We start from the raw sequence: 11,035 nt of genomic DNA on the forward strand, positions 1-11,035 counted from the left end.
CCAATTCTGGGTTCTCTATTCTATTCCATTGGTCTATGTGTCTGTTTTTCTGCCAATACCATACTGTCTTGATGATGACAGCTTTGTATTAAAGGCTAAAGTCTGGGATTGTGATGCTTCCCCTTTTGGTTTTCTTCTTCAATATTACTTTGTCTATTCGGGGCTTTTGTGGTTCCATATGAATTTTAGGATAGTTTGTTCTAGCTTTATGAAGAATATTGGTGCAATTTTGATGGGGATTGCATTAAATGTGTAGATTGCTGTGGGTAATAATGACATTTTCATAATGTTTATTCTTCCGATCCATGAGCATGAAATGTTTTTCTGTTTCTTTGTGTTTTCTTCAATTTCTTTCATAAGTTTTCTATAGTTTTCATCATACAGGTCTTTCACATCTTTGGCTTGGTTTATTCCTAGGTATTTTATGGTTTTTCATGCAATTGTGAATGGGATCAGTTTCTTGATTTCTCTTTCTGTTGCTTTATTATTGGTGTATAAAAATGCAACCGATTTCTGTATGTTGATTTTGTACCCTGTGACTTTGCTGAATTCATGGATCAGTTCTAGTAAGGCCTCTCAAATTTTAATGTTGGTTCTGCATTGAACCTAGCCTAAAATAAAATCATGCTTTTTACTTTTAATCTTTCTGCTTTTTTTTTCCATTTTAAGGGTGTCTTTTAAAAATATATGCACTGGATTCTTTTTTTAATCTAACCTGAAAATTTCAGTTTTTTAATAGGAGAGTTTAATATTTACCTTTATTGTGATTATAACTATACAGCAGGAGTTATTTCAGCCATCATATTTTTCTTTATTATGTTTTAAAAAATTCCCTCCCCATATCTGCATTCTTTTTACTGTACTGAGCTTTCTGCTGCTAATTTGAACATTATACATTCGATTTTTCTTAGAATCATTACTTTTAGCCTTTGATCAATACTAGTGTTTATTTACATTTATTTATTTATTTATCATTGTTTTTGTTCATCCCTAAAAAATATTTAGCATGTTTTCACATCTCTCGTGTGTTCCTTCTTCCATCGCACTTCGCTGATATTACCCAGATTTTTATTTCTGAGTTGTTGCTATACTTTTTCTTTCCTGTGATATAAATTTCCTTCACTCTTCACACCCTTCCTTTAAGGCAGCAGTAATCTTTAACGAATTAACAACTAAAAATTTGTCTTTTTAACAAAATTTCAACCATCTTTAACAAATTAAAATTTTAACAAAATTGGTTACTCATTCTCCTTACTCCTCCTGGATGTCCTCCTGTCACACTTCCTGGATGTCCTCCTATCACACCTCCTGGGTGTGTGTCTCTTACCATCGAGACACTTTATCCAAAAGGTATTTTCAAGTTGAAGCTTTGTGGGTAACATATTCTTTAGGATTTGCATGTTCAAAACTATTTTTTTTATTTTAATAATGTTTATTTACTTTTGAGGGAGAGAGAGAGAGTGCTAAAGCACAAGCGGGGGAGGGGCAGAGAGAGAGGGAGACACAGAATTCAAAGCAGGCTCCAGGCTCTGAGCTGTCAGCGCAGAGCCTGAAGCGGGGCTGGAACTCACGAACTGCAAGTCATGGCCTGAGCTGAAGTTGGCTGCTTAACTGACTGAGCCACCCAGGCGCAGCTGCTCAAAACTATTTTTAATGCACTGTGGTATTCAGAATTCTGAAAATTTTCCCCAAGTTTTATGTTCCTTGGTTACTCAATTAAATGTCAATTTAGGTACTGTTATGAAGGGGCTTTGCAGATGTAATTAGAGTGACTACTCTATTGACCATAAGATAGGGAGATGATCCTAGGTCATCTGAGTGGGCCCTGTTCATCACATGAGCCCTTCAAAAATGAAGCACTTTCTCAGACTGGAAACCAGAGAGATGTGGCAGAGGGGTAGTGACGAGAGATTTGGTGCCCTATTGCTGGCTCTGAGATGAAAGGGACCATATGCAAGACAGAGGCCCTACAGGAGTTAAGGAGGCCCCCCTGCCCGCAGCCAGCGAGGAAGAGGGGCTCTCAGGCCAGAGACTCCAAGAAACTGGATTTCATCAGCAATCTGAATAAGCAGATTCTTCCTAGTGTCTCCGGCCAAGAGCCCAGTTGGTTGATGCCTTGATTGTGGCTTTGTGAGCAGAGAAAAAACTGCTCTGGGGTCCAGAATGGAGAAACTAGCTGAGCCAGTTGAGACATCTCACTTACTTACTTAGTTGTGTGATACGAAATACGTGTTGATTCAAGCAGCTGGTTTGTGGTGACGTGTTACGGCTGCAGTAAAAAATGAATACACAGACTCTCCTACCTGAATGAGAATTTGACAGGATATAGAATCCTAGGCCCAAAGCCCCTTTCCTCCAACACTTTACAGAATATCTCTTGGTCCTCCGACAGCCAGCATGGCTGTTGAGAAGATGGTCGTTGATCTCTTTCCTTCTTACCTTTATAGTTCCTGAGGGCTCACCTGGGGGGAGGGAGCCAGAAGACTGCTCGTTTGTTACCTCCATCTGGTCGATTTTGTATTATGCTAGGTTGCCAGTTGCAGCTTCGTGGAGTTGGAGGAAGATTTAAACACCTTTTCAACCAAAACCAGATAGGTGTTCTGATGGGAATGACAAGTTCATGGTTTTTTCTTTTGTTCAGGTGCTCCTAGTCTTCCTCCCCTCCACCTCTTCTAAAAATCTAATTTGTTGAGATATAATTTATAGGCAATCCTCCCCTCCTTTTCGAGCGCACTTATCTTTGGAAGTGTAGGAGGAGCATGTAGACATTTGGCCAAATTATAAGGCACGTTCTCAGGCTACGGAAGTCAAAGCAGATGAGTGATACAGACTCTAGCTATGAACCTTCTTAGCAAGCTGTAAACTCTGCAGTGAATCGTATTTCCAAACAGAATTATCCTCAGATTTGCAGAGGGGAAAAAAGCGAATGACTTTTTTAGTGAACACACTTTAGTTGATAGACGAAGTGAGTGTTGGAGCTAGATTATGTCACTTTCACTTAGGATCTATTTTATATTTTATACATTTCATAAAATCAGCTCACATCATGCTAGATATATTATGATAGCTAATAAAGTATCCAATTCCCTCTAGTTATTGGAAGCACTTATATTAATTCTAGGCTTTGAGGGGTACCTGGGTGGCTCAGCTGGTTAAGTGGCCAACTTCAGCTCAGGTCATGATCTCACAGTCTGTGGGTTCGAACCCTGCGTCAGGCTCTGTGCTGACAGCTCAGAGCCTGGAGCCTGCTTCAGATTCTTTGTATCCCTCTCTCTCTGCCCTTCCTCTGCTCATGCTCTGTCTCTCTCAAAATAAAATAAAGACATAAAAAATATTTTTAAAAATTCTAGGCTTTGAAAGATAAACAGCCACATTGTAGAATGACAACACTTCTAAAAACTGAGCTCAGCTGAATTACTCAGATATTGCTAGATAGTTTTTGGCCTCTTAACAAGATTAATGAATTATTTTATTTTATTTTAAGTTTTTATTTATATATTTTCAAATTTACTGAACATAGATTTGTCTACTGTTGGCTTTCTTTTACAGAGAAACTAAAGATCTTTGGGTCTGTTAGTAATCATGTCCTTTTGCCACCCTGAAAAATTTACTATGAGAGAGCCTGCATTTCTAAAAGTTGTAAAAAGTATTTATAATTCTGCCAATCCACTAAGAATGCTAGGATAAGAGACATTCTATGACTGTTTACTTCTTTTATATATTTTTTATTTTTATTTTTGAGAGAGAAAGAGAGAGTGAGATAGAAAGAGAGAGAGAGAAAGAGAGAGAGAGAGAGAGAGAGAGAGAGAGAGAGAGAGAGAGAGCACGCAAGTGGGGGGAGGACAGAGAGAGAGAGAGAGGGAGATACAGAATCCAAAGCAGGCTCCAGGCTCTGAGCTGTCAGCACAGAGCCCAACATGGGGCTCAAACTCACAGACTGTGAGATCATGACCTGAGCTGAAGTCGGACGCTTAACCAACTGAGCCACCCAGGTGTCCCCACACCATTTACTTCTTAATTTTAAAGAGAAATTAAGATTTTTAAGGGGTATGAATTCTAATATAAAGCTTAATAAATAATTTTAAATAGTCCAAAATACATTTTAGATGTGTACCTAAACTGTGTGAATTGTAGTAACACTTAGCCTTTGAGGAAGAAATCATTAATTTTAGATTTAACATGCAGTGTGGCACCATAGGAAAATATGTAAGGTCAGAAAAATTGTACCCTTAAGAGTACAAAGACATAAAGAAAATACATATTACCAAAGTTACCATGGGATGCTTAGACATTTCCTTGCAACGCGAGCATTTTTCTGCCTAGAAACTGCATAATTGACTCTTTAGCTCCAGCCGGCAGACACCTCGTGGCATAGCAACAGCAGAGCAAGAAAATCGGGAAAATTTTCTGTTGGAAATCAAATGATTTCAAATTTGTTTTTGCAAAGCATTCTGGGGAGGGTGTCTGTGCCTCACAGCACACTAACCGGCAAAAGTCAGCAGCAATAATGACAAACAGCAGTGATGGATGAAAATTATCAATAGAGGGAATTCGTGTTTCTCTGTAATAAAAAAGTGTGTGGACATAAAATGAAAAACTAGGAATATGCATTTTTTGTGAAATATTTTCTTTATCAGCAGGCATGTGCTAAATATGTAATAACACCTGTAACTAATCAGAGAAGAATTTTATTTTTCAGGTTTTCTGATTTTTTGTGTGTATTACATTTTCTCTTATTTTTTTTCTCCTACAATATTGAATACTTGAAAAAATTGCTCCTGTCGGAAAATGTCATCCATTTTAATTACTGTCAAAATATTTCTTATCTCTTGTTAACAGTAAACCTAACTCTCAAAGAAGTGTGCTTGCTTTCTGTTTGGTTCCTGCTTGCAGACCACTCTTTATCTGATGTTATTTGAATTCTCTTTTACCTCTCTCTCTCTCTCTCTCTCTCTCTCTCTCTCTCTCTCTCTCTCTTTTTATAAAGACCTTTCTTGGTCTCCATTCTGAGCCAAAAAGATTCATCTTCCCAATTTTAATAGTCCCTCAGCTTCCTCTCCTAGATAACATTAAACCCGTCACTGGTACCGCGTGACTGAATCAACGTTTGCTGCAAGTGATGCTCATTGTCTCGCAAAGCTGGGTTTAATTATTGGTTGGCAGCCATGGGTGGGAAGAGAATGGATTGGACCACAGCATGAGTGGTCAGGAACATGCCCTGGAAAAGGAGGAGGAGAAGGGGAAAAAGAGAAGAAACCCGAGACAGAATTACATGAATCATCAAGAGGATAGAGGTATCAGGTAATGCACTGTTGTCATTCATACAATGAACCCTTGCCTAAGAGTTCTCCGACTTATTTATCATCATCTTCTTGCACTCTCTAGTACGGGGGAAAATCTCCTTTTGATGTTTCTTGAAGACACTGTCTAGGCTTTTTCCCTCAGAACTTAAACTTTTAGAAAAAAGAAAGGAATTGTTTCTATTTTCTACATGCTATGGATCACCCCTGAGAAGAAGGGGGAAAGGGAAGAGGGAAATATAGAGAGAAAATCTAATAGTTACCTTTATATTGCTATAATAAAGTTCACGCAGCTCACATAGGTCAGATTAAAGTTTATTCTCTTGAAGTTTAATCTGGATAAGATGACATGAGAAGCATTCATTGCTGCTATTTCTGTGTGTCTTAACTGGTTATGCTTCAGGATGGAATTATACATCTTTAACTGAGAGATATGACATTTTAGGTTTAGAGTTTTGGCTCTGATTCAGCAAAGGGAGAGAGATATGTAACAGCTGAGTTTACATGAGAGGGGAATTCTTAAGGGCCAAACATGAAAAAGAACTGAAAAGCAGAGTGGTAAGCAGAGGGTGGACACTGGCTTTTCCAGACATTGGTGGAAGGGTAGGAAAGGAAGGTGCAAGTTGTTGGCCTCAGTATGCTGGGGGTTTAGATTTTACTCTTTTCAGGGACGAGAGGTGAGGCTATGGGCTTTGTCAAGGTGAGGAATTGGTATTGAGAAAACATATAAAGCTGAGATATAGTGACAAGGAGGACTAGAAAAAGATCTGCTCAGGCCACAGGGAGACAATATAAAAGGACACAGCAGACACACGTCTCTGTTGTGGTCTGGGTCTCATGTGTAAAAGTAAAACAAACAAATAAAAAACTCTCCCAAGAATTAATAATTATAGGTGTCCTCATTTGGTTTTTTGTTTAGAACTTACTCTGCTTGACCAACCCCGAAATCTCCAAGCCACAAAATAGCCTGAAGATGGTTTCTAGCTAGTAGAGTTCCATGTGTGATTACCTTTCCAGAAGAACACAACCTCAGATAGACTGCAGGAATTTCCTACAGATAAGCCCTGCTGAAGAAAACCCATGACCTAACTGATACTAAACTATGTGAGGACATTAATTAATCTCATGACATGAAGCCTCAATGTTTGGAAGCACAATAAATCCAAAGTAGAATATATAAAAAAGTAAGCTCACCCCTAGGCACATTGCAGTGAAATTGCAGGAAATCTTCCTGATCTTCAAAGAGAGAAAGACAAAAAATGTAAAAGCAACTATTGATACGATTGCCTTCAATGGGAAAACAATCACGTTGACAACAGACTTCTAAGCAGTTTTGAAAAATTCTCAGCTATTATTTCTTCACATGTGACTTCTTCTATCTTCTTTTATCCCTCCCTTTAGGATTCCAGTTAAATATGGGGTAAACCATTTCGCTGTGTCTGCTCTGGCTCCCACTCTTTTATAGTCTTTTCCACTCTTCAATCTTTCTGTGCCTTATTCTAGATAATTTCTTCTGACCCACCTTCCAGTTGGCTGATTCTCTCTCGAGGCATGTATAATCCGCAATAAATGGCATCTACTGAATTCTTAATTTCAGCTATTCAATTTTACAGTTAGAGATTGCTCCATATTTCAAATACCCTGTGTCACCTTTTATATAATTTTCAGTTCTATATTGAAGTTTTTCAACCTCACTTTTAAAAATCTCTTTAAACATAGTAAGCAGAGTTATTTTAACATCTCTCCCTGATAATTCTAAAATCTAAAGCTGCAGGATTTAATACAGTAGTTACTAGCCACATGCGGCTATTGAGCACTTAAACTATGGCTAGTCTGAATTGAGGAGCACTGTAAGGGTAAAAGGCACACTGGGTTTTTGGAGATTTAGTATAAAAACGTCAAATATCTCATTAGCTTTTACATTGATCGCATGTTGAGATAAAAATTTAGGTTAAATAAAAATTTGAGTTAAAATATATTGATATAAATCAAACTATTTTAAGAATTAATTCCACTTGTTTCTTTTTACTTTTTCAGTGTGGTTGCTAGAAAACTTAAAGTTCTGTATGTGGACCACATTTGTGGCCTGCATCGTAGTTCCCCTAGAGCACTGATCTAGACCTTCTGTGTGTTTTCTGTGTCTGTTGTATGTTCTTGCTGGTTCTCATCCTCATTGTCTTATTTCTTCATGTGCTTGGTTATCTTCGGCAGTGTGATGAGCATTATATTTTGAAAACTGTTGCTGAAACAATAGGAAGTCTAGGATGGTATTTCTTTCCTCCAGAAATGACTTTCATTTGTTTATATCAGGCACTTTGTAGCCATGAGTCCAGATTACTTTCATTACATTTTAGGAATTGAGATATTTTGGACAGTGTAGAAGCTTTGAAGGTAAACTGTAGTCTATTTGAGGACTGGTATACTGTAGTTCACCTTACCCTCGGGTCACCCTCCCCTCAGGACACCCAACTGAACAGCACAGTATTTATCAGCACCCCCCACCTGGGCAAGCCCTGGACTCCAATATTTGTTTGCTTGGCCCCATGAGTCTGTCCAAAGCCTGTATAAACCACCAATAGACCAACTCCTTCTATGATCAAAAGACCCCTGGTTCCATTACCATACCACTACTGCCACAATTAGAAAGCCACCAAGATAAGGGTAAGCAACTACTGTAATCAGGAGGTCACCACTATCAGCAGCCACAGCAGCTGCTGCTGGTTCCAGAAACCACACTCCGCCTGCGGTGAGCACACAAATGGACGCCCTGTGTCTCATGCTCTGCTCTTAGCACCTCAAAGCCAATGACCAGAACCTCTGCCAATGCTGCTCCAGAAAAACCACACGTCTTTACAACCAGGCTTACTGGCAGGAACACAGAAGCCAGACCTCTGCTCCAATTCTGTGATATTTGATTGACAAAATCTAAACCATGACCAGGATTCTGGTTGTCAAGGAGCCTGGGAAATACAGTCTTTAGTGTTTAATGTCTCCGTAGTGTAGGAAGGTGCACTAGAAAGAAGCTGGAATGGATGTTAGGCACTTGTTCCCCCCTCCCCCCATCTACGCCAGGTACATGCAGCTATGCTCTTGCTTATTTATGTTTTGGTATTTCTTACTGAGTTCAATGACTTGTTATAAGGCAAACACCCATGTATCCACCGTCAAGGTCAAGAAACAGAATTTTGCCAGCCACCCCAGCGGCTGCCCCAGCACCGCATCCCAACCCAACGTCCTCCTTTCCCCCAAAGTCCTTACGTTTGTGCCCAAGTGCAAACATCCTTAGACATGGTTTAGAGTTCCCTGTTCAGAAAAAGGGTTTGTGTACACTCAATCTATCTCGATCCATGAGTTTCTTTCGTCTGTTTCTTTTTTCGTTCTAAACTACGATGCTACTTATTTAAATTTTAAAATATATGAAATAATACTCTATCTTGCTTTTTGGTCTATACTATCTATGTAAGTACATGCATATTCATGTATCTGTACTTATATAGCTACATATCAACATCTATGCATAGAGTTTCTATAAAGGCAGTGAGGTAAGCAGTGGCTTCAAGCAATAGATTCTGGAATCAGGCTGCCTAATTCCAAACCTGTATTTGTGTGACTTCGAGCACACGAGTTTCCTCAAGCTCTCCCGCAAATCTTATTTACTCTGTCTGTAAAATAGATATAATGATAGTGCCTACTTCAGAACATTGGTGTGGGGCTCAAATGAGAGAATGTGGGTAACAGACTTAGCCTAGTGCCTGGCCCAGGAGAAGCATTGAGGGAAATTTAGTTCCTATTTTTTTTTAATGTTTTATTTATTTTTTTGACACAGAGAAAGAGCATGAGAGGGGGTGGGGCAGAGAGAGAGGGAGACACAGAATCCAAAGCAGGCTCCAGGCTCTGAGCTGTCAACACAGAGCCTGATGCAGGGCTCGAACTCAGGAACGTGAGATCATGACCTGAGCTGAAGTCGGAGGCTTAACCAACTGAGCCACCCAGGTGCCCCTAGCTCCTTTTATTATACAGTAGCAGAGGAGCTAAATGATAAACCCAATTCATTATGTCACCTTGGCAAATCATTTACTTTCTTTGTGTCCTGATTTCTTTGTCTCTCAGATGAAGAGTTGTCTTACCTCCAAGTCCACTACTGGAGAGTGTGATGCGCTGGGAGAAGATGTTTATCAGCATTTTATTAAGTAAGTTGGGTAGAGAGTCTGGCTTCTAGGCACTATTTTATTTTATTTATATTATATTATATTATTTTATTTTATTTCATTTCATTTCATTTTATGCCTTGTACTTCTAATTTATCTCTAGGTGCTGCTTGAGAGAAACAGGATAAAACTATCACCATTAAGCACTTTGAAACAGGACCCAAAAGCCACTGGTTTTCATTGCTAAAATCAAGAGTAACACCAGAGGGCATTTCTGTTAAAGAGTGAGGTGGAAGAAAGTAAGGTTGAATGCAGCCAGTCTTTTTAGAGGGTAAAAAAAAAAGTGTGAGCAGAGACCAGCAGGTGAAAAGTCTGCAGCCACCTGGATGTGCGTGCCCCGGGGAAAATGGTTGCGGATGGCTTTGCTGCTTTCGTCTGGATTGATCTTATAAATCGTAATGAGTCACATTAGTAAAACAAAAACAAAAACAAAAAGCTTTATTTTCTGCTGTGGATTCTCATGCAGTGAGAAGTGCTTACAGGAATCTCATAAATATGAGAATGAGAAATGAATGAGAAAATGCCCTTATTTACAGTGTCTGTCAACACTACCGGCTTTTACAATACTTAGGGGAGATGACCCCTGGAAATGAATTAACCTCGTGGCTCTATACACAGTGACTTCAGTCCCAAAGGAACATTTAGTTTCAAAGAAATGCACCTTCGACCATAATAAATATCAGAGATGGGTAAAGATGGATGGGTAATAATGGAAACATAATTAACTACAGTTATATTATTCAACTGAAGCATTTTGAACTCTTACAGAGATGATCCTTTTTAAAAATTGGAAATATAAGCAACTTCATAGAGATCAGGACCTCATGCTACTCAGGGCTGTTAGATTGCCCTTCAATATCTGTTCATGGGAAAAGGGTTTATATCCTGTCCTATATTCTTTTCTTCCCTGTTAACAAAATTTCAAGGGAACAAATAAATGTCTTTATGCAAATGGCCTTTTATAGTACACTAAACTGCCCTACAGTTAAGACATAATGAAAATCTAAGCAAATGAAGCATCTCAGAGATTTAAAAAAGATTTCTATAACTATCACTCTCCATCTTAATCTCAGCGCTGCACATTTAGAAAATCGGGAGGCTAGAAAGTCTCAGCACTGTAACTGGAGCCCTGACATAGGAAGATTCCCCAAACCGAATAGATGCCTATACATGCACTAGGGACTTCCAAGAAAGCAAGAGCTTACATACAATGTTAGAGAGCCTTTTGGTTACTCAGAGGTATGTAAAGAAGCACGGATGCGTTTCGTAAGAAGCTGACGACAGACTTGCTTAGTGCTTAGTAAGCGATGGAGTTGTAGTTCACATTTATTTTGAAGTCTTCCTTGTTCCATGCTACTCCGAAGATGGATGGGGTGCTCATTCATTCAGCATGGAGCAGGTGTTACTTCCAGGTAGGCAACTTTTTACTCGGCACCTGGTTGGTCCTCTCTCAGGAGGCACTTGGGTCCTGGCCAGGCTGATATGGGTACATGTGGTGGGGGGGGCGTGGGGCGTGGTCTGCTCATT

General features: G+C 39.3%; 1 long non-coding RNA gene across 1 annotated transcript; it reads left to right on the forward strand.

Moving 5' to 3' along the window:
• The first annotated feature begins 9,408 nt into the window (after nucleotides 1-9,408).
• On the forward strand, nucleotides 9,409-9,949 carry LOC115295522. Its single transcript, XR_003910445.1, has 2 exons — nucleotides 9,409-9,490; nucleotides 9,612-9,949. It is a non-coding gene; the product is annotated as an uncharacterized LOC115295522 (long non-coding RNA).
• Nucleotides 9,950-11,035: the final 1,086 nt, after the last annotated feature.

This window comes from Suricata suricatta, chromosome 7, assembly GCF_006229205.1.
Source record: "Suricata suricatta isolate VVHF042 chromosome 7, meerkat_22Aug2017_6uvM2_HiC, whole genome shotgun sequence".
Taxonomy (NCBI): domain Eukaryota; kingdom Metazoa; phylum Chordata; class Mammalia; order Carnivora; family Herpestidae; genus Suricata; species Suricata suricatta.